The sequence below is a fragment of the Cervus canadensis genome, chromosome 20, assembly GCF_019320065.1.
Source record: "Cervus canadensis isolate Bull #8, Minnesota chromosome 20, ASM1932006v1, whole genome shotgun sequence".
NCBI lineage: Eukaryota > Metazoa > Chordata > Mammalia > Artiodactyla > Cervidae > Cervus > Cervus canadensis.
In genome coordinates this window covers 53,709,109-53,733,743 of record NC_057405.1, presented here as the reverse complement: position 1 = coordinate 53,733,743, position 24,635 = coordinate 53,709,109, and the positions used below count along the sequence as shown (strand labels likewise).

General features: G+C 41.4%; 1 non-coding gene across 1 annotated transcript; it reads right to left on the bottom strand.

Moving 5' to 3' along the window:
- Window positions 1-22,294: 22,294 nt before the first annotated feature.
- On the bottom strand, window positions 22,295-22,420 carry LOC122422945. The gene has a single exon (XR_006264035.1). It is a non-coding gene; the product is annotated as a U6atac minor spliceosomal RNA (small nuclear RNA).
- Window positions 22,421-24,635: the final 2,215 nt, after the last annotated feature.

Here is a 24,635-nt window from a genome sequence, read left to right as displayed (position 1 = left end):
CCAGTGTTCTTGCCTGGAGAATCCCAGGGATGGGGGAGCCTGGTGGGCTGCTGTCTGTGGGGTCGCACAGAGTCAGACACGACTGAAGCGACTTAGTATCAGCAGCAGCATTGGCTAGAACCTGGGCATTTGGCCAGACCTAGCTGCACAGTTGGCTGGGAAATGGTGCTTTTCTTCTGTTATTAAAGAGGAAAAGAGGTTTGAAGACTGGTGGCTCAAGTGATAAACATTCTGCCTGCCAATCCTGGGGACATGGGTTCGATCCTTGGGTTGGGAAGACCCCCCGGAGAAGGAAACAGCAACCCACTCCAGTATTCTTGCCTGGGAAATCCCATGGACAGAGGAGCCTGGCGGGCTATGGTCCATGGGGTCACAAAGAGTCAGACAGGACTTATCACCTAAACAAGTTCACTGCATCTATTCTGTCATCACTCTACAAATGAGCCCATCCAGTGATTTTTTTTATTTTGGTTATTGTGCTTTTCTATTTTCCATTTGGTTATTTTCCTTGTATTTCTTTGCTGCAGTTTTCTGTCTTTTCATTTGTTTCAAAGGAAATCATTGCTTTTTGAAGCATTCTTATGATTGCTCTCTACAGTCCACGTCAGATAATTCCAATATTTGATGTACCTCAGTGTTGGCATCGTTTCTTTTTTTTTTCTCATTCAGCTGGTGATTTTCCTGGCTGTTAGTATTACAGGCGATTTCCTGTTGTATCCTGGACATTTAGGCTGTTGTGTTAGGAAATTCCAGGTCCTGTTTAAATCTTTTTATTTTAGCAGGCAGTCACCCTATTTAGGTTTAGCATGCAGAACCTGGTCTACTTGTAGCCTGTGGTTTTAGTGACACTTTAATGTTGAGCCTTTGTTGTGCTGTTTTAGTTGGCTTGGCTTCTCTGGTGCCTCTAGGGTTTCTACTCATCCCTGCTGTTGCCATCTGTGGGATGAAAGGCACTTCCCCAGTCCCAGCCACCTGGTCTCTGGGTTCAGAAAGGAAGTCTTCAGCCCACACTGATGACAAGTTTTTCCCCTGGGCCACTTGTTTTCAGAGGAGCTTCCACTCTGTCCCCATTGCCAATGCCACTTGTCCTGCTTGCTGTTATTGGCAGGTCTCTTCTTTGACCTAGAGGAGGAATGAATCTACCTTGGCCATCTTCTGCCATCAGATCGGGGTTTAGGAGACATGGAGTATGAATTGCTTTTTATTGCTGGATCAGTTCAGTTCAGTCATTCAGTCGTATCTGACTCTGTGACCCCTTGGACTGCAGCACGCCAGGCTTCCCTGTTCATCACCAACTCCCTGAACAAACTCATGTCCATTGAGTCGGTGATGCCATCCAACCATCTCATCCTCTGTCATCCCCTTCTCCTCCTGCCCTCAATCTTTCCCAGCATCAGGGTCTTTTCCAATGAGTCAGATCTTTGCATCAGGTGGCCAAAGTATTGGAGTTTCAGCTTCAGCATCACTCCTTCCAATAAATGTTCAGGACTGATCTCCTTTAGGATGGACTGGCTGGATCTCTCCAAGGGACTCTCAAGAGTCTTCTCCAACACCACAGTTCAAAAGCATCAATTCTTCAGTGCTCAGCTTTCTTTATAGTCCAACTCTCACATCCATACATGACTACCAGAAAAACTATAACTTTGACTAGACGGACCTTTGTCAGTAATGTCTCTGCTTTTTAATATGCTGTCTAGGTTGATCATAACTTTTCTTGCAAAGAACAAGCGTCTTTTAATTTCATGCCTGTAGTCACCATCTGCAGTGATTTTGGAGCCCAAAATTTATTGCTGGGTAGGAAGGATCATAAGATACCCAGCCACTGTGATGGTCTTTTAGTCTTGGGTCCTTAGCCAGTCTGCCTTTCCCTTTTCACCTTTTAGAGTCCTCTATGGTTGCCTCTTTTGTTATCTCCAGGGTTTATAGTTGTACTTGGACAGACAAATCTATACCATTTTGTCTGGACCAAAAGCCCACCAGAAAGGCTATTTTAAAAGGCAGTGTTGTCGTAAATATTCTCCAACCAATCCTTGAAGGACCTGGAACATTCACTGAACAAATATTGTTGAGCACTCACTATGTGTCAGGAAGTGTCATGGAGATAAAAAATGAACAAAGTAGACTTGGTGCCTTCCCTCATAGAGGGGACTGACTGTTCAGTAGAATGGGGAATTATTTCATAGGAAAATTTATACTTGGAGGCCAAAATGGTATCACTTAGAAAGAACACTTTATCATCTCTCTATCTTCCACTGTACGGTCAATACAACAAAGACCAGGAGCACATTATGGCTAGAGATGCAAAGAAGTGTGCCGACTTCAGAATGACAGTGAAAATAGGAGCCCAGAAAGCACTGACAAGGATCAGAATCCTGCAGTGTTTACCAAAGAAGAACGTGAGCTCCATGGGCTGGTCAAAGAAATGGAATTGGGAGTCCCGGTCCTGATAGTAGGTAGAAGCTCAGGCCAATTCTCATCACCTCCCAGAAACACACTGGGGAGGGATGTAGAGGATGGTTTGATTAGTCCAGGAGTTGTTTGGACAGTAATAGGAAACATGTACAGGAGACAATTAAGGCTCTATTTCACTCAACTAATAAGAAGCCAAATTGGGACAAAAATATCATCTCTGATATTGAGTCATGGAACAGTATTTTTATCGAACAACTCCCTTTGCCATGGTGATGCTCCTACCTTCAAAAGAAAGCTATGGGGCAATTGGCTATAAAATAAACAGTAGATTCAGAGTGTTGTGGAGATGCTCAAAATTTTTAGACTCTCAGGTTTCTTCAGGGTTCCCTAAAGGCATGAAGTGCAGGCATTCCTACTAAGCTGAACGGGTAATCTGAAAGGTGTTTCAATAGTGATTAGTGTATTATGAGAGAACTGTCTGATTCAGGTTATGATATCTGTGTGTTTGTGAGCATCTGCAATATAATCACCATCTCACAGAAACACTTGGGAGGTTGTTTCAAGGGCCGGTGATTGATGCCTGTGGTCTGCTGAGCTGGAATAGTTTTCATGATTATTGGAAAAATCAGAGCACATCTATAAATGCAAAAGTAGTCCCAGGATCTTCAAATATTTGAATATTTGTAAAGTCAGTTAATTCAATAAGAGGCCCTAGACCCCTTTTTCTTGAATATTTTTTTCAAATTGATAATTAGATTATATTGAATATAATTTTTGTTGCATTCCAATAAGATTAGTGCCCTTTCTCAGCCTGTGTACTTATTCTAGTGTATTTATCTTCATCTGGAAAGATTTTTATTATTGCTATTTCTTTTTAGTCATTATTCTATCCATTTTTCTACAAGGTATTTTCTTTTTTATTTACACATAACCATTCCACATGTAAATTGCTGGTACTAAAATTTTATTTTCTGAAATATTAAAGCTAATTAATTTTCTAAACTTTAATCTTAAAGTTATTGAAATGAAACAAGTTTAGAACAGGATAGAGGACATAATGTACCAAGTAGAATTTTCAGAGATAAGAGTTTGGTATATACTTTTCCATAGTAACAACAAAGCATTCCAATACTTTTGGTCATTTGTAGTTATCATCAGAAGTAAATCAAGACAATCAGCTGCCCAGTGTACCCCCATTTAAAAAAATTTTTGGCTGCACCGAGTGGCTTGCAGGGTCTTAGTTCTTGGGCAAGGGACGGAACCCAGCACCCTCGGCAGTGGAAGCATAGAGTCCTAACCAGGGTTGGATTGCCAGGGGGTTCCCTGTAGCCCTATTTTGAAAGGGCATGACTAAAAGCATGGGCAGTAGCAAGAAAAGCAGAGACCAAGCTACCTGGAGCCCATTCTCTAGGGCAGATGGTCAGTTGTAAGAGACCCTGTGGTCCCTCAGTTCAGTTGAGTCGCTCATTCGTGTCCAACTCTTTGTGACCCCATGAACCACAACACGCCAGGCCTCCCTGTCCATCACTAACTCCTGGAGTTTACCCAAACCCATGTCCATTGAGTCAGTGATGCCATCCAACCATCTCATCCTCTGTCATCCCCTTCTCCTCCTGCCCTAATCTTTCCCAGCATCAGCACAAGCTTCTTCCAGCCCAGCATTTCTCATGATGTACTCTGCATATAAGCTAAATAAGCAGGGTGACAATATACAGCCTTGACGTACTCCTTTTCCTATTTGGAACCAGTCTGTTAGCTACCATTTAAAAAAAATTCTCCAGTCTGGATTCTTGGACCTTCTCAGGTGGCTCAGCAGTAAAGAATTGCCTTCCAAGCAGGAGATATGGATTCAGGATTGGGAAGATACCCTGGAGAAGGAAATGGCACCCCACTCCAGTATTCTTGCCTGAGAAATCCCATGGACAGAGAAGCCCAGTGGGCTATAGCCCATGGGGTCCCAAAAGAGCCTGACATGACTTATTGACTAAAATTAAAAACAACCTGGATTCTTAATCAGGCAAGAGGGCTTTGAAGTATAAGAGAAAGAGGAGTCTATGTTGGAAGTCAAGTTTGTTGCAAAGTAGCAAAAATGATGGGATGAAAAAGAATCAGGAAAGAAAGAAAGGAGGGAGGGAGGGAGGGAAAGGAAGCAAAGAAGGGAAAACGAAAATGAACCAGTCAGTGTCACACTGACCTGATTTCTTAACTAAAGCCTTTGGGGTTTTGCTGTTGTCATTGTTATTTGTTTTTATTGAAGTATAGTTGATTTACAATGTCCTGTTAATTTCAGATGTACAGCACGGTCTTTCATATGTACATGTACATATATATGCATATATGTAAATGTACTCTTTTTCAGATCTTTTCCCCTTATTGATTACTATAAAATCTGTAGAGGTTAGGGCTTCCTAATGGCTCAGTGGTAAAGAATCCACCTGCCAATGCAGGAGACAGAGGTTTTATCCCTGGTCTGGTAAGATCCCACATGCATGGGGCAACTAAGCCTGTGCGTGACAACTAGAGAACCTGTGCTCTGGAGCCCGGGAGCTGCAACTACTGACCCAGGTGCTACAGCTACTGAAGCCCGCACGCCCTAAAGCTCTTGTGTTTCTGCAACAGGAGAGGCCACCCCAATGAGAAGCATGCTCTCTGCAACTAGAGTAGCCCCAGCTCTCTGCAACCAGAGAAAAGCCTGTGCAGCAACAAAGACCCAGCACAGCCAAATAAATAATTCTTTTTTTAATATTAGGTTAGTTCCCTGTGCTATACCCATTGTTGGTTACCCATTTTATATATATAGTAGTGTGTCTACTTAACCAAATTCTTTGACTCATCCTTAAAGTAAAGAAAAAGCCAACACCCAAGGACATTCCACTGAATAAGAACTGTAACATACTCTTCACAATTTGGCATCCCTGGACAGTGGTGGAGTTTCTTTTTTTAACGTAAAGCTATAACACCGTGGCTTCTTTCAGCCAGAAGCTTTTAACCCCACCCACCCCTCCACCCTTAGGCAACCAGGGGACTGGTTGATTATAGGATAAAAAGCATCAAAATGAAACCTCCACCTTTGTATTCTAAGGTAGTGATTCAAAGGTCCCCAAGTGAGTAAGGACATGCATTAAGATGATTCTAGTACACTACTTTTCCAGCAAATTGCAAGAAACACTCCTATGAAACCTGTGCAAAAATGCTGGAACAAAAGCAGAATGGACCAGAGGATGAAGAGCACACTTTGGAAGAACAAAATTTTACAAAATTTCTTTGATTCTCAAGGAGATTAAAGAAAAGAAGGACTCTACAAAGCAAGAAAAGAATGTCAAATAACCCAAATTCTATCTCTAACTCTCCATATAGTATTTACTAAAACAAGTAAGCAAAAGCACTCTAAGATTTTTTTTCTTCATCTTTAAAATGTAAAGGAAAACGTATGATCAAGTTGTGTAGGAAAGACCTGCCGATACACATTGAATCCACTTAAACACAGAATTAAGTTCAAATAACTCTGGTAATTATACTTAGAAGGCAGAATCTAAATCTTATAATCACTGAAAGAAAATCTTGGTGTATAACAATAATTTAACTAATAGTCTGGGACAAAATTCTCAGAGCATGCAAACAAAATGGTGAGGCTGGGGAAAATGGAAAGCAGGATTAGTGCCTTATTTTCCTTCCCTGTCATAAGACATGCTCAATAGAAACATTAATTTTGTGGTGTGATTTTTGCCATGTTTTTATTTTTAAGTGAGAAAAGCCTCTTTCATTTTCTTAAAACTAAATTCAGGTGATGCAACAGACTAGCTGTATTACAGAGCCTCACATATTGAGGTTACAGAAGAGATCTCTGAGGCTATCTATGAAAATATCTAATGGCCTAACACATTCTATTGTTTCATTTCAGACTCGGAGCAAAATGATGCCAGTCAGCTGAGCCAAGTGTGTACATTCCTCACCCAACCCCAGACAGCTTAATAATGGTTCATTAAGCAGCTAATTAGACTTGCAGTACTTTCAGCCAGGCTCACAGACCCCGCCCAGTCGACACACCTTTGCCATGCTCCTTTCTCTCCGTGCTTCTCACTTGGTTTTGCTGTTTAGAAGTGGCCCAAGAGGGATTTTTATATTTTAGGAGAAACAAGCAAACAACTTTTGTATTTTAAGCATCTGTCGGTGCAGTGATTTTTGGTTTGTTTTGTTGACTGTGCAGCCAAAGAGGTGCAGTAGGGAATGCAGTGATTCCAGGACCTAAATCTAGAAGAAGAGGCTGAAAATAGGCGGGCAGGTGCCAAAAAGCTAGACAGGCGGCACCTGGGCAGGACCATAACTCGTGTGGTTCTTCCTGAAGACCGCCTTGCTCTCATGACCTGAAGGAAATCCCAGAGACATAGATTCAGACTCCACTTATTTGATTGAGGCGATTGGGTATTGCTTGTGGAGAATCCTTGCACTTAGAATTTTGTCCTGGTCCTGCCTTGGCAAAGTGCCAGTTTGTGAACCTCCCTGGTGTGCAAACTGGTCACTTAAAGTGAGATTTTTGTTCTTGTTTTGAGAATTGTCATAATTGAATTATTATTTTCTAAATATAGTATGTTATGTATTTCAAGCAAACATTTTATTTATTTACCAATTATCTTTTTTCATCAATCATAATAAAGAAAAAAAAATGAAACGGACCTCAGAACTGTGGGCAGGATTGCCGTTCATAAGTGCTGCCATCTAGTGGTTGCACTTTAATAAAGTTCTCTATAAAGTACTACCCAGGGAGTCTTTTCTGCGACTGCTATGGTAAGTGATTTATTTATTTATTTATTTATTTATTGTCTAAAGGACAATTCACGGTACACATTTTATTTACACTTTTGTACATTATCTTAATATGAATGGGGCCACTTTTCTACTTGAGCTATTTTTTAACCAAAGCAAAATAACCTATGTAGTGCTACAAAGTGTTAAAATACAGCATAAAGATGCAAAAACAGAGATAGTAATTCTAATTGGGGATTCGCTGATGGCTCAGTGGTAAAGAATCCACCTGCAGTGCAGGAGACGCAGGGGCCTCAGGTTCAAATCCCTGGGTCAGGAAGACCCTCTGGGGTAGGGCATGGCAGCCCACTTCAGTATTCTTGCCTGAAAAATCCCACAGACAGAGGAACCTGGTGGGAACCTTGTGGGATCACAAAGCATCGGATGCGACTGAAGTGACTGAGCACAGCAATTCTAATTAGGAATGTAATTATCATGTTATTTTTTTTTATTTTAATAATCCACAATTTTGTCTAGAAAATCACACAAACATGGATCACTGATCTGAAAGAAATGCATAAATTTGTAGCAAGGCTTTGTTTTTACAAAAGACAAAATTACCAAAGAATGCACAGATTAATGTTTATTTCACCTTTGTGTCCTATTCCTGTATGCTTCACTAATGTTACATAAGGGAAAAAAAAAAAAAGAAAAGCAAAACAAATGAAAAACTGAAATCAGAATCACTAATGTTACCAAGTAGGGAAACAAAATCTAGCAGCCATCAGCAAGAGTACAACACAGACAATTCTGTAAAAAGAAACAAAATTGCTAGAAAACTGTGTGCATCATATTCTTTCAAACCAGCAGAATGTGCTCCTGCATACAGTGGAACATAAACAGAATTGTTCTCGTGTAATGCACAGAAATGCAAATTCTTTTTTTTTTCACTATTGTAGATGAATCAAATGTGTTTGTAATGGTTAATTAAACTATTACAGAATGGGCCAGGAACAAATACATTTATGGATTCTGGAGATGATGCCTACTCGAATTCTTTAAGGACAGTGGACCTAGTGATGTGGGCCTAGTGAAAGTCACTCAGTTGTGTCCCACTCTTTGACTCCATGGACTATACAGTCTATGGACTTCTCCAGGCCAGAAAACTGGAGTGGGTAGCCTTTCCCTTCTCCAGGGGATCTTCTCGACCCAGGGATCAGACTCAGGTCTCCCTCAGTGCAGGTGGATTCTTTACCAGCTGAGCCACAAGGGAAGCCCAAGGATACTGGAGAGGGTAGCCTATCCCTTCTCCAGGGAGGGGATCTTCCCGACCCAGGAATCGAACTGGGGTCTCCTTATTGCAGGCAGATTCTTTACCACCTGAGCTATCAGGGAAGCCCCAGTGGGCAGTGGACACTCTAGCCAAAAATGTTTTTAAAAATATAAACACAGAAGTACAGGATAAAGGTAACTGAGGCTTCTCTTATTTCTTAACATCATTTAGATGAAAATCAAATTTAAATGCAGTCCAATGTGCTTTTGAATAGGCTTTGGCTCAGCTCCCAAATCTTGATTGCTTGACGCAGTCTCCTGTGAGAATACTCAGAAGGTGTCTTCTTAAACAACACACCTATTTTTTATGGTGGAACTGCTCTTAGTAGCTGTGTCTTCATGGGACTGATAACCTACCACTATCTTTGGAGGAAGTTCTAACCTTTGCTTGTCCCAGTTCAGTTCAGTTCTGTCACTCAGTCGTGTCTGACTCTTTGTGACCCCATGAACTGCAACACACCAGGCCTCCCTGTCCATCACCAACTCCTGGAGTCCACCCAAACCCATGTCCATTGAGTCAGTGATGCCATCCAACCATCTCATCCTCTGTCATCCCCTTCTCCTCCTGCCCTCAATCTTTCCCAGCATCAGGGTCTTTTCCAATGAGTCAGCTCTTCGCATCAGGTGGCCAAAGTACTGGAGTTTTAGCTTCAGCATGAGTCCTTCCAATGAACACCCAGGACTGATCTCCTTTAGGATGGACTGGTTGGATCTCCTTGCAGTCCAAGGGACTCTCAGGAGTCTTCTCCAACACCACAGTTCAAAAGCATCAGTTCTTCAGCGCTCAGCTTTCTTTATAGTCCCACTCTCACATCCATACATGACCACTGGAAAAACCATAGCCTTGACTAGACGGACCTTTGTTGGCAAAGTAGTGCCTCTGCTTTTTATATGCTGTCTAGGTTGGTCATAACTTTCCTCCCAAGGAGTCTTTTAATTTCATGGCTGCAGTCACCATCTGCAGTGATTTTGAAAACTTTGAAACTAAACACAGGATTTTCAATCTCCCCCCCACCACCCCCCCGCAACTATGCCCTTCACAAGTATGGTGCTTTCTCTTCATAACATCCTGCTCAATGCAGTGATTTTCAGGAGGGTCATGGAGGAGAGGTGATGAGTCCTAGGGTGCAGGTAAGGAGTTTCCTGAACCTCTTGAAACACTAGTTTTAAGTCAGTCTCTAGTTCCTGCTTTTGAATGTGGATGGCATTGCTGGACAGAGAAGGAAATGGCAACCCACTCCAGTGTTCTTGCCTGAAGAATCCCAGGGATGGCGGAGCCTGGTGGGCTGCCGTCTCTGAGGTCTCACAGAGTTGGACACGACTGAAGTGACTTAGCAGCAGCAGCAGCAGCATTGCTGGATAGTCATGATGCTTAAATTTGTTGGAATTTCCTGGAAGCTTAATTCTCATACTATTTTGGTGATTTAAAAAAAAAGGCCACTTAGAATAAAACATAACACTTATTAGGCATGTGCCCAGACTAGCCCTAGGGATACAATATGAATTATTGTGAACCTTAACACTGAGAAATCTTAAGATCAGGAAGACAAACGTGTTGTAAAATAATTTTCATTTTGTATGAGAGGTAATGCATTGGAATTCCAGTAGAACTATTCAAAACCCTAAAGGAGGATGCCATCAAGGTGTTGCATTCAATATGTCAGCAAATCTGTAAGACCCAGCAGTGGCCACAGAACTGGAAAAGGTCAAACCTCATCTCAATTTCCAAGGGTAGTACCAAAGAATCTGCTAACCATTGGACAATTGCACTCATCTCTCATGCTGGTAAGCTCATGCTTAAAATCTTGCATGCTCAGCTTCAGCATTATGCGAACCTAGAACTTCCAGAAGTTCAAACTGGGCTTCAAAAAGGAAGAGGAACCAGAGATCAAGTTGCCAACATTTGCTGAATCATAGAGAAAGCTAGGGAATTCCAGAAAAACATCTACCTCTGTTTCATCAGCTACACCAAAGCATTTGACTGTGTGGATCATAATAAACTGTGGAAAGCTCTTATGGAGATGGAAATACCAGACCATCTTACCTGTCTCCTGAGAGATGGTCAGCCATCTCCCAGAGTTTGCCCAAGTTCATGTACACTGCATCAGTGAGGCCTGGTGTCCTGTAGTCCATGAGGTTGCAAAGAATCAGACATGAGAGGACAACTGAACAACAACAGCAAATGAGAAGTAAGACTTTTGACTGTGCAAAGCACAAAGGAGAAAATTATCCGAGAGATGGAAAATCTTTACAAAGAAGTGATCTATAAGCCAGGTTTTGAAAACTATTTATGAATTACCTAGGTGACAAAACAGAGGCATTTCAGACAGGCCATTAGCCATTCAATAAATATTTATTGAGTATCTATCATATAGTAGGTGCCTCAGGGGGTATAACATGTGCAAAGGCTGGAAATATAAATGATATTTTAGAGTATGTTATTGCCAAAGCAGAAAATAGAATAAATAGATGGAGCAGTAGGAAATGAAGGTGTGAACTTCATGGAAAGACATATTCAGATTCAAATCTGATATCCACCACACTTTCTTGGTCTATCAGTTCGGTTCAGTTCAGTCGCTCAGTCGTGTCCAACTCTTTGAGACCCCATGAACCACAGCAGACCAGGTCTCCCTGTCCATCACTAACTCCCGGAGTCCACCCAAACCCATGTCAACTGAGTCAGTGATGCCATCCAACCATCTCATCCTCTGTCATCCCCTTCTCCTCCTGCCCTCAATCTTTCCCAGCATCAGGGTCTCTTCCAATGAGTCAGCTCTTCACATCAGGTGGCCAAAGTACTGGAGTTTTAGCTTCAGCATCAGTCCTTCCAATGAACACCCAGGACTGATTTCTTCTAGGATGGACTGGTTGGATCTCCTTGCAGTCCAAGGGACTCTCAGGAGTCTTCTCCAGCACCACAGTTCAAAAGCATCAGTTCTTCGGCCCTCAGCTTTCTTTATAGTCCAACTCTCACATCCATACATGACCACTGGAAAAACCATAGCCTTGACTAGATGGACCTTTGTTGGCAAACTAATGTCTCTGCTTTTTAATATGCTGTCTAGGTTGGTCATAGCTTTCCTTCCAAGGAGTAAGCATCTTTGAATTTCATGGCTGCAGGCACCATCTGCAGTGATTTTGGAGTCCAGAAAAATAAAGTCAGCCACTGTTTCCACTGTTTCCCCATCTATTTGCCATGAAGTGATGGGACCAGATGCCGCGATCTTAGTTTTCTGAATGTTGAGCTTTAAGCCAACTTTTGCACTCTCCTCTTTCACTTTCATCAAGAGGCTCTTTAGTTCTTCTTCACTTTCTGCCATAAGGGTGGTGTCATCTGCATATCTGAGGTTATTGATATTTCTCTTGGCAATCTTGATTTCAGCTTGTGCTTCCTCCAGACCAGCGTTTCTCATGATGTACTCTCCATATAAATTAAATAAGTAGGGCTATACACTTAATCAAATAACATAAGCTCGTTAAATATCAGCTCTCCCATCCACATGATATAAGAAAGACTGTTTATTAGGTTATTGGGAAAGTTAAATGAGCTTATAGTTGTAGAGGTTCATGGCATTGAATAAGGACTAAAATATTAATTATTATAGCTATCATCTTTTGCTGAATAATAACCACAAAATATTTGTGGCCTACAATAGTTAGCATTTATTTTCATGTTCATTGAGTCTGCAGGTCAACTGGTGATCAACTGATCTAGACTGTGGTTGGTCAGGAAGTTCTGCTTCAGGCATGTCTGCTTAACCCACATATCTCATTCTGGGCTCAGGTTGCAGGGACAAAGGCAATCAGGGTATGTTCTTCTTAGAGTAATGGCAGAAGCACAAGCCCAACCACGCAAGCTCCTTTCAATCTCTATTCACGCCACATTCCTAACATACCTTCGGTCAAAGCAATCACATGGGTAAGTCAAAAGTCAGGGCAGGAAAGCACTCTATGCCTCCATGGAAACATGACAAGGATGTGGATATATAATATGGAGGGGAATAAGGTTTGGCAGTGATTTACTTTGTTTTATATATATATATTTTGTTTGTTTGTTTGTTTGTTTTATAGCAAAGGCCTTGTGTGTCATCCTAAGGAGTTTGAACGTCATTGTTCAGGTAGTGGGAAAACACCTGATCAAACCTGTGATTTTATTTATTTATTTGTGATATTTATCTTATTTGGCTGTGCTGGGCATGTGGGCTCTTTTTTTTTTTTTTTTTTCATTTTTGACTGTGCTTGGTCTTTGCTATTGCACCGGGGCTTTTCTCTAGTTGCAGCGAGCAGGGGCCATTCTCTAGTTGCAGTGTGTGGGCTTCTCATCACAGTGGCTTCTTTTGTTTTGGAGCATGGGCTCTAGGCCACATGGGCTTCAGTAGTTGCTACACGTGGGGTCGGTAGTTGTAGCTTATGGGCTCCAGAGCACAGGCTCAGTAATTGTAGCCCATGGGCTTAGTTGCCCTATGCCATGTGGGATCTTCCTGGACCAGGGATTGAACTGGTATCCCCTGCATTGCAAGGCAGATTCCCAACCGCTGAACCACCAGGGAAACCCCCCCAGGGAGGATCTTCAATCTTGGTTGCAGCACTTGGGCTCTTTTAGTTGTGGCATTTGGGATGTTTCGTCTCAGCATGTGGGATCCAGTTCCCCAACCAGAGATCAAACCCAGGCCTCTTGCATTGGGAGCTCAGAGTCTTAGCCACTGGACCATTAGGGAGGTCCCAAACCTGATTTTAGAACACAGGTTGCCCTGATGTCGTGGAGAAGAGAATTGAAGACAAATATGACTAAAAGCATAAATACCGTCACTAAATACAAATAATATGTTGTAGCAATTTCTTAAAGATGACAAAGGCCTGAGCTAGACTGGTGCCTTGGCTTGCATTGAGGCGAGAGACTCCATTGAATAAAACAAAGAGAGTAATACAGTAGGTTAAATCCTGAGGCTAAATCTCGAAGAATTTATTAATTTTATTTTATTGCTTTGTTCTTTAAAATTATTGAATAAATCTGACTAGAGCAGTTCTTCAGGCCATGGAATTTAGACTTAATAAACTAGAAGTAATCTTTAATTGCATAAAATGGTCTCCTGTGGATGATGTAGAAAGTGAACTCAGAGGTTTATGAGAGGCAGTTTATACTGAATTGGTAAGAACCAACTGCTAAGTTATCAGGAATTTTGTGAGCCAGTTGACTTACATATTATAAATTAAAATGTTGATTTATATTATTAAAAATTAAACTGTATAAACTTACAATGAAATATACTGAAAATAAAGATAATTACTCTGCTTCCAGTCAAGATGAAGTAACAGGAAATGGATTGACTTGTCCCAGGTGGCGCTAGTGGTAAAAAACACACCTGCCAATGCAGGAGATATAAAAGACATGAGTTCAATCCCTGGGTCAGGAAGATCCCCTGGAGGAGGGCATAGCAATCCACTCCAGTATTCTTGCCTGGAGAATCCCATGGACAGAGGAGTCTGGCGGGGTCTCAAAGAGCTGGACACAACTGAAGTGACTTAACAAACACATGAAAAACAATTTTTTTTAACTTAGACAAAATGCATGAAATAGCAGTTTTCTGGACATTGGACATCTGGTAACAAAAGACAGTGATCCCCAAGAGATGAGAAAAAATGAAAAGAAGCCTGCAAGTGGCCCCAGCTTACTGCCCTGAGAAAGGTTCCCAGCCATGGAGCAGAGAGAGAGCCTGCTAGCAGAGCCCAGGACTCGCTGAGCTGAGGAGACAGACCTGAGGGTCCAGGGGTAGCAAGGGAGCTCCAGTTCTCAGGCCAATACCAGGGGAGAGACCCGCAGGGAGAGAGCATCTCAGAACTCTGGATAGGGTCCCACTGGAATATTATGCAGAGTACCAGCCAGTACATGCATGTAAGAAAATAGTTTGGTCCTGGAAAAACAACTATCTGAAAGGATTACAGGAAATAGTAGTCTGTGCTCACACATGATCTGAAATAGTGCCTGTTCCCATGGCTGGAAAAACTCATAATTTGGGTAAAATACTCAGAAAGGCCTTCCCTTAGTACTAGGGAACATCCAAATCTAGACTAAACACTGCTCTGGCCTCACCTTAAACACCCTGAAAATTGAGGCCCGAAAGGAGCAAACTGTTTTCAAATAACTTAACTACATCTCAGAAAAAGCTCAAGAAGATGTACAGGAGTACATCAATAGGTTTCACTCAACAAAGTAAAATTCAGAATGTCTAACTCCAGATTACAGGATTGCAAAGAAGCAGGAAAACAGGAGCTGGAGAAAGAAAAATTAATCAATTAAAACCAACTCAGAACATACAGAGGTTGTAATTGGCAGAAAGACTATAAAACTGTTATTTATTTTAGCTCTATTCCATGTGCTCAATGTTTAAGTACAAATACAGACGTTAGGAAGTTGGTGAAGTTGAATACATAGCAATAGAAATAAAACCTAAAGAGTAAAAAGAAAATTTTTAAATGAAATGAGCATCACTGAACTTGGAGATAGAAAAAACCCAATCAGTTGGTAGATGAATAAACAAATTATACTATGTTCATACAATGGAATATGGCTCAACAATGAAAAGGATAAGTTATTGATACATACAATATGGGTGAATCTCAAAATAATTAGTCTCTGAGAGAAGTATCATAATGACAGGGTATACATTGTATGATTCTACACATACAAAGTTGTAGAAAATCCAAATTATAGTGACGGTAGATATCAGTGATTGCCTGAGGAACAGAATAAGGATGGTAGGGGCAGAAGGAAGGGATTACAAAAGGGTACAAGGGAAGTTTGGGGGGTGATGGATAGTCTATTGATTGTTACATGGGTACATAAATATATCAAAAATTATCAAATTGTACACTTTACACGTGTGCTTTTTTTTTATGCCAATGAGACCTCAGTTAAAAAAAAAAGTCTGACCCACAGTGGTGATTTAGTAAAATTTGGCTGTATTGAACACACACAGATAAGAAATATTCAGAACTTACCATTTCCTAATTATTTTCCACATTCTGTTGTCATCTGTGTTCTTGGGATTACTGTTTACATCTATTGAATCAGTATGGTCACATGTGATACTGTGCCACTTTTCATCTCTGCACAATCCCACATTTGCTGATACCATGCTGGTAGCTTGAAATGGGTCATGGTGGGAACGTATACATGACAGAAATTGGCAAATGCTGCAAATCACGGCCACTCACCGTCCACCCCACCCCCACCCCAATTCCAAGAGCTGTAGTTAGTTAAGAGATACAGGTCTAAAACCAGATATTCTGTTCCTAAGTCCAATGATCCTTTCACCAAACCATGCTACCCATCTCACCAGCATAACTAGAAACTGCTCAGAGACACACAGGGGAGCGGCAGGCAGAAGCTGAGACTGAAAGGGCCGTTTCCTCTGCCTTCCAGCCTGCGGAGCAGCATGAGTTAACGCTTGGAGGCAAACGACGTTTTCTTCGTTGTTTCCTCCCATTTCCACTTCCTCGCTACTCCCTCAGCGCCCTCGCCACCTTCTTTCATCTGATGAAGAAACCGATCTGCTCTCAGACAGCAGTGCTCAACAAAAAGGGATACCTTATTTACAGCGGAATTTCAGCAACCTCTGAAAATGATTTTTCTTTTAGCAAGGGTTCTTCCCAACACTTCCTGATGATAATATAGGAATATGTCAACTATATTTCTGCTCCCAAATGGGACATATAATTTAAAGATGAAATTTATGCATTTCCATGGTTTATTTGAAATCTGGGTTTTACCAGAAAAATCCACATATGCCAAATTTCTGTCTTCACCAGACTGTGTGTATAACAAATAGAGTTAAATTAGTTAAATGTTAATCACTTAGTCACGTCCAAATCTTTGTTTCCCCATGGACTGTAACCCTCCAGGCTCCTCTTTCCATGGAATTCTCCAGGCAAGAGTACTGGAGTGGATGGCCATCCCTTCTCCAGCGGATCTTCCCAACCCATGGATCAAATGCAGGTCTCCTGAATTGCAGGCAGTTTCTTTACCATGTGAGCCATCAGGGAAGCCGGGAGTTAAATAAGGGATCAATCAAATTTCATATTCCTGCCCCTAACTGCTATCACTGGACTTCCAGAATCCCTCTGAATTCTTAGGGCATGTTTCACATCAGCTTAGGAAGTCCTCTCAAATGCTCTGGGGTTCTGGTTACCTGGTTAATGTGTTTCCCAGGAAGGGAAGCCCCTGAAAGTGGTGCCTGGCACTGTTGCCTATGTCCAGGATAAGGTAGAATCTATTGAAGCTGCCATCTTTCATTGCTCTCAGGGCTGCCAAATCTGGAGGTGCCAAAGCAGCCCTATATTTTCTATTGCTGGTGATGCCAAGTCACGCTGATCTGTGAAAAGACAAGTGGAGGATACCCTCTTCCTGGATTATCTCAAGCTGTGTTCCCCTAGCTCCTAGAGTGCCATATAATACATTCCTTGGATTTTTTGGTAATTTTTCTTTCTGGAGGGCTCCAGGAAGAACAAAGGGAGTGGAGTCAGGGGACAAGAATCCAAGTCACAGAACTTACGGTTTCTTCCATCTTTGGCTTCAGGTATGTGATTGGGAGGCAGGGGGACTATGCAGGTGTCAGAGATGGCAGAGGAGAAAAGAAAAGTAGAAAAACAAGATAGAAGTCTGGTCCAGACATGTCTAAATGCTGGTTTTGACTCAACAGGGCTCTGCTACATCCAATCATGTGAATAACCTTTAATTTTTCCTATCGTGGTAAAAATTGGTCTCATTTAAACTCCTTGAACTAATTCTTACCATACTGGGGAGATGTCTGGGTGGCACATACAGAGATGGTCTGTGGTTGTTTAGGAAATTATGCAAGTGTTAGATCATATTGCCTAGTAGCTTAACATTTGTTTTGTATTTTTAACTAATGATCCTTCTCATTCTATCACTGAAACTGGTATTTTTGTTTTTGTGGGTGAAAAATTGAGAAGGGTGCTTTCAAATGGCAGGAAGAAATGCATAATACAGAATCTTTTCCTTTTCCTTCTTTCAGATAATGTTAGTATTAACTAAGGTATAGATCCTAGCACGGGAAATCAGTTTTATAAAGAGAAAAATGAGGCTCTGAGAGATTCAATGTGTTAAATTCACAAAGTCCTAGAAGGCAGAGATGAACTAAAAGTCTGTGCGCCTTGACTCCTAAATCAGCAGCCAACCCTCTGTGTTGGCTGCTTGCTTATCACTTTATATTATCTACTCAAATCCTAAAGCCCAATCTGCTGATAAATGTTAAGGAGGAAGACCTTTCTGTTATATTTTGATATTTGTTCATGACTGCAACCCATGCAGTTGCTGAGGATTTTCACATGTACAGCCTTTACATCGTGGGTATTGGGGAAATCATGAAAGCTTTACAAAATGGTAAAGTAAGAAGTCAAGAGACACCTGGAGTAACAGAAAAATTTGGCCTTGGAGTACAAAACGAAGCAGGGCAAAGGCTGACAGAGTTTTGCCAAGAGAACGCACTGGTTATAGCAAACACCCTCTTCCAAGAACACAAGAGAAGACTCTACACATGAACATCACCAGATGGTCAACACCGAAATCAGACTGATTATGTTCTTTGCAGCAAAAGGTAGGGAAGCTCTATACAGTCAGCAAAAACAAGACCAGGAGCTGACTGTGGCTCAGATCATGAACTCCTTATTGCCAAATTCAGACTTAAATTGAAGAAAGTAGGGAAAACCACTGGATCATCCAGGTATGACCTAAATCAAATCCCTTATGATTATACAGTGGAAGTGAGAAATAGATTCAAGGGATCAGATCTGATAGACAGAGTGCCTGAAGAACTATGAATGGAGGTTTGTGACATTGTACAGGAGACAGGGATCAAGACCATCCCCAAGAAAAAGAAATGCAAAAAGGCAAAATGGTTGTCTGAGGAGGCATTATAAATAGCTGAGAAAAGAAGAGAAGCTAAAGGTAAAGGAGAAAAGGAAAGATATACCCATTTGAATGCAGAGTTCCAAAGAATAGCAAGGAGAGATAAGAAAGCCTTCCTCAGCTATCAATGCAAAGAAATAGAGGCAAACAATAGAATGGGAAAGACTAGAGAACTCTTCAAGAAATTTAGAGATACCAAGGGAACATTTCATGCAAAGATGGGCACAATAAAGGACAGAAATGGTATGGACATAACAGAAGCAGAAGATATTAATAAGAGGTGGCAAGAATACACAGAACAACTATACAAAAAAGATCTTCATGACCCAGATAACCACAAGGGTGTGATCATTTGCCTAGAGCCAGACATCCTGGAATGCGAAATCAAGTGGGCCTGAGGAAGCATCACTACGAGCAAAGCTAGTGGAGGTGATGAAATTCCAGTTGAGCTCTTTCAAATCCTAAAAGATGATGCTGTAAAAGTGCTGCACTCAATATGCCAGCAAATTTGGAAAACTTAGCAGTGGCCACAGGACTAGAAAAGGTCAGTTTTCATTCCAATCCCAAAAAAGGGCAATGACAAAGAATGTTCAAACTCCCGCACAATTGTACTCATCTCACATACTAGCAAAGTAATGCTCAAAATTCTGCAAGCCAGGCTTCAACAGTACATGAACCATAAACTTCCAGATGTTCAAGCTGCATTTAGAAAAGGCAGAGAAACCAGAGATCACATTACCAACATCTGTTGGATCATTGAAAAAGCGAGAGAGTTCCAGGAAAAAAAAAAATCTATTTCTGCTTTATTGACTACATCAAAGCCTTTGACTGTGTGGATCACAACAAATTGTGGAAAATTCTTGAAGAGATGGGAATACCAGGCCACCTGACCTGTCTCCTGAGAAATCTTTATGCAGGTCAGGAAGCAACATTAGAACTGGACATGGAACAACAGACTGGTTCCAATTCAGGAAAGGAGTATGTCAAGGCTGTGTATTGTCACTCTGCTTATTTAACTTCTATGCAGAGTACACCATGAGAAACGCTGGGCTGGAAGAAGCCCACGCTGGAATCAAGGTTGCCGGGAGAAATCTCAGTAACCTCAGATATGCAGATGACACCACCATTATGGTAGAAAGTGAAGAAGAACTAAGGAGCCTCTTGATGAAAGTGAAAGAGGAGAGTGAAAAAGTTGGCTTAAAATTCAACATTCAGAAAACTAAGATCATGGCATCCGGTCCAATCACTTCATGGCAAATAGATGGGAAACAATGGAAATAGTGAGAGCCTTTAATTTTGGGGGCTCCAAAATCACTGCAGATGGTGCCTGCAGCCATGAAATTAAAAGATGCTTACTCCTTGGAAGGAAAGCTATGACCAACCTAGACAGCATATTAAAAAGCAGAGGCACTACTTTGCCAACAGTCTGTCTATTCAAAGCTATGTTTTTTCCGGTAGTCATGTATGGATGTGAGAGTTGGACTATAAAGAAAGTTGAATGCTGAAGAATTGATGCTTTTGAACTGTGGTGTTGGAGAAGACTCTTGAGAGTCTCTTTGACTGCAAGGAGATTCAACCAGTTTATCCTACAGGAAATCAGTCCTGAATATTCACTGGAAGGACTGATGCTGAAGCTGAAACTCCAATACTTTGGCCACCTGATGCAAAGAACTGACTCACTAGAAAAGACCCTGATGCTGGGAAAGATTGAAGATGGGAGGAGAAGGGGACAACAGAGGATGAGATGGGAGGATGGCATCAGTGACTCGATGGACATAACTGTGACTAAGCTCCGGGAGTTGGTGATGGACAGGGAAGCCTGGAGTGCTGCAGTCCATGGGGTTGCAAAGAGTCAGACACAACTGAGCGACTGAAGTGAGAAAATCTTTCGATAAATCATAAACCCCCAGGCATGCATTGTTGTTAAATAGTGTGTTTTTAAATCTCCTGTAATTCCCCAGAGACACATCACTTGAAAATCAAAACTTGGAACGTTTAAAATCATACTTCTAAACTTCTAAAGCTGCAGAAGCAACTGAATGATTTAGTTCAGACAGGGGGTTTGTAGGACTTGGTTCTAATATTAGACAAATCAGTTCCCTCATCTCTTGCAGACCTATTTGTTCATCCATCCAAGTCATTACCCTAATCTCTCTATAGCTTCTGTGTTCTGTGTACAGTAATTAGCACATATGGGATCCATTTGTAGCAAGCCGTGTCACAGACTGTAGCAGGCAGTCTTTGATAATAAGTTTAAATACAAACATTTATGAAAAATTTCTTTCCCTAAGAGGAGCAGCAGGTTGATTAATTAGAAACAGTTAAGCAGTACATTGCTTCCCAGGTGGTGCTAGCAGTAAGGAACCCGCCTGCCAATGCAGGTAGATGTAAGAGATGTGGCTTCAGTCCCTGCATCAGGAATATCCCCTGGAGGAAGGCATGGGAGCCCACTCCAGCATTCTTGCCTGGAGAATCCCATGGACAGAGGAGCCTGGTGGGCTGCTGTCCATAGGGTCACAGAGTCAGTCACGACTGAAGAGACTTAGCACATAAGCAAGGTGTACCTTGGCAATGGTTGACAGGCAAGTGCAGAAGTCTCTTCACTCCAGATCTGAATACTGTTCTACAGTGTGACACTGGAAGACCTCTTCGCTACATGAATGGGTGTGTCCGGTACCTTATGGGGTGGGAGGCACTGATTGCAAAATCTAGTGAACTAGATGGCTGTGCAATGACCATTTCTACTCATCCAATCATACTCTGTTAGCTCCTTTATGTATCTTTTGAAATTATATATGAAAGTTGTGTTCTGCAAAAGTGGGAACTGTGAACTAGAGAAAATATGTAAATATAATTCTATATACACATATTTTATACATTCATTATTATAGGTGTGTCTATATATATATACATATATATATATAGACATTTATTTTATCTATTTCCTATATCAAATACACACACCTATACTCAGATGGTAAACAGTCTGCCTGTAATGCGAAAGACCCGGGTTCGATCCCTGGGTCAGGAAGATCCCCTGGAGAAGGAAATGGCAACCCACTCCAGTGTTCCAGCCTGGAAAATCCCATGGACAGAGGAGCCTGGTGGGCTACAGTCCATGTAGTTGCAAAGAGTCTCATATGACTGAGCTGATCACGCTGACTGATGATACACAAACAGATTTTCTCCACATAACATAGAAGAAAGTTTCTTCTCTCAAATTGTTGCTTAAATAGCTCTGCTGTGAGGAAGAAAATCAAGGAGGATAATGATACTCCGCCTGAGTCTGTTTTATTCATTTACTCCTCAATCTTTGCAATAAACACTGCTATAAATGTTGCTGCTCATATGGAATGGATATATCATATTCTTTTCAAAGGACAATGTCAAAAACAAAACATATATAGCATGGCCTTATTATTCCTTTGAAAAAAAGAGTCACCCATCTTTAGAAAGTTATTTATATTTCCCTGGTTTTCATTGATAGGCCCTCATCCCAGTACTTTTCTTTAGGCCAAGTAACTCTAATCTTCTAACCTTTTTTCCTGGCAGGAGTTGATAAACTATTTTCCAGGGTCAAATCTGGCTTGTTGTCTATTTAACCTAAGAATTTTATTTTAACATTGTTTAATTGTTGTTGAAACATTTTTTTTTTTTTAAGTGAAGGAGAATATGTGCTGGAGAAGAATATAGGGCCTACAAAGATCTAAAAATATTTACTCTATGGCCCTTTATAGATACAGTTTGTTGATCTCTAGTCTAGGAGTTAGCTCCAAGGCCCTAATGGGCAGAATGAAAATCATGATGGTCTAGGCTTGTTTCTTTTATTTTTATTAGTTGGAGGTTAATTACTTTACAATATTGTAGTGGTTTTTGTCATAAAAACAGTGGTTAGATGTCACGAAGTAGGTGGCAATGCCTTAACCGTAGGCGTGTTTTCAGGCCTGAGAGCCTCTTCCATCCTTGTCAAGGGGAGTGCTAACCTTCTCTCCTTTCATACAACACTAGGCTTGTTTCTTGATAGTCCTAGTTATTAGGCAAGACCTGACTGTGTTAGACAGTAGTATAGTTTCCTCCATTTCTCTGACCAGAGGATGAGTCTTTTATCTAGAAAGTTATCCTATAACCAACAAAGCACAAGTTTGGCAACAGTACATATGGAGCATTGAACAAGTTTGAAGACATCCACAGAGTCACATGATACCAAATCCATTGAGTAGGCCAATGAATTTATGTCAGTACCACCTTACAGTTGCATCCATGATAATTATGCAGGTGAGGTAGCAAAATAAAGTGGGTATATGGTCCTCTACTGTTTTTGCTTGCTCATTTGCCAAACTCTTGAACTTCTCCTTCCAGTTTCTTTCCACTTACTTGGCCAGCATTGTCAATCTCTGAGGAAAGAGTCTGATGATAAGCATCTTACCTCTTATACTCTTGGTTTGTTTCTGTAAGACTGCCCTTTGTTTAAATTATATAAAGGTACTTCCCTGATGGTCCAGTGGCTGGGACTCCAAGCTCCCAGTGCAGGGGGCCTGGGTTGGGGAACTGGTCCAGTTGGGGAACATGCCACCGCTAGGAGTTTGCACGCTGCAATATTTAAAAATATGTAATAAGAGATTATAAGGATTCTGTTTTTACCCTTAAGTAAGCAGTGATTTTCTTCTTGAATGGAAAAAGAACTTTTCCCTATATACTCCGCTTACTTATTTTTCCCAATTGTTTTGGCATCCGTTTATCTATTTTGGATAAAATCAAGACAAAAAGGTCTTCTCAACTTATATGCCTGTGTACACACACACACACACACACACACTTGTGGTTTTCTTCCTAAAGCAGGTTCACATAAAGTCATTCTTTGTCTTGAGAGAAAAAGTTAAAATGAAATTCCTCACATAAGGATGGGAATAATCATGTTAGTTCTCTTCAGTTTTCCCCGTTTCCCAGTTACCTCACTTTCTTTTCTTTTCTTTTTTTTTTAAATCTTCTCTGGTTCCCTGGGTTAGTGCAAAATAATCAGTAGTGAATTAAGTTATTTGCTTCCAAAATGTCAAGTCCATGAGGGCTCCAGAGACCCGGGTCACAGGTGTGGCCTCCAATTAATGGTGCTCATGACTGTGAGCACTGCAAATGCTAGCTCTTACCTGTCCAGACAGGGTCATTGTTTAAAATGATTATCTCACTGTCATTGGCACACATTGAGTACTTTTGAATTTGAATCAACGTGAATTGAATTGAGTCAGATCAAAGGGCAGGAGGACCGTACTCTCTGTGCCCAGTTGTTGGCATCTGCTTGCCGGCTTCTTCACTTCAAAGTGCTGTTTCTAGTTCTCAAGTCTGAATGCTTTCCCTTTTCTATTTTGTTCAGCCTCAGCTTGCACCTCCAGCCTTTTGTGTCCTCAGATTTGGCTTTTCCTTTCCCCACGCGTGACTTTTGGATACCTGGTGTTGAGACCGTTACCGTGCCTCCGCCTGGGCTCCGTGGATGCCAGGCTGGCCTCTGCAGCTGTCCGCTGAACTGTGTCTGTGCTGTCACCCCAGCCACTCCTGCCTGATGCGCAATGAAACATGCTTTTCTGCAAAAGCAAACTATCCAGAGCAGAGATGTGAAGGGCCACGTGTCCCTGTCCATGGTCCTGAATTTCCACTGCACTGAAACCCCACGGTGGTGTCGTCTTCCCCAATCTGCCTACACTCCGTTTATCGCACTCTCCAGGCTGGTTCATGGTCTTGGCCTCTGAGATCTCTTCTGCCAAGCTTTGGGTGTGAGCACTGTTTTTAAGTTGTGAAGCACCTCTAGGAGGATGCTATGTGGAGACCCTGAAATAGTGGACTTGGCCTGTATCTGCCACCTGAGTTTATTTTCGTTTGATCAAAAGATGTTTAAAACCAAAGGCAATGGCTTGAAAGAAAATGTTGTGTGTGGGTGTAACTCTTAGATCTTTCAGATCTTTTTTCCAAGTTATTTTCTTCTCCAATCCCTCTATATCACTCAACACTTTAACTATGCCCTGCCTGGCTTCTGTATGTCAATGTACACTGACAAAATAATCATTTGGGTACTTTGCACAGGATTTTAATTTTTATTTTTGTCACAGGGACAGAGAAAATCTTAGAGCATCTAGATGTTAAATAAGTTTGCCCAGAGAGTTGTGAAACTCTGATAACTGACTATATCATTAATGAAAGATGATTTCAAAGCCTAATGAACACCACTAGG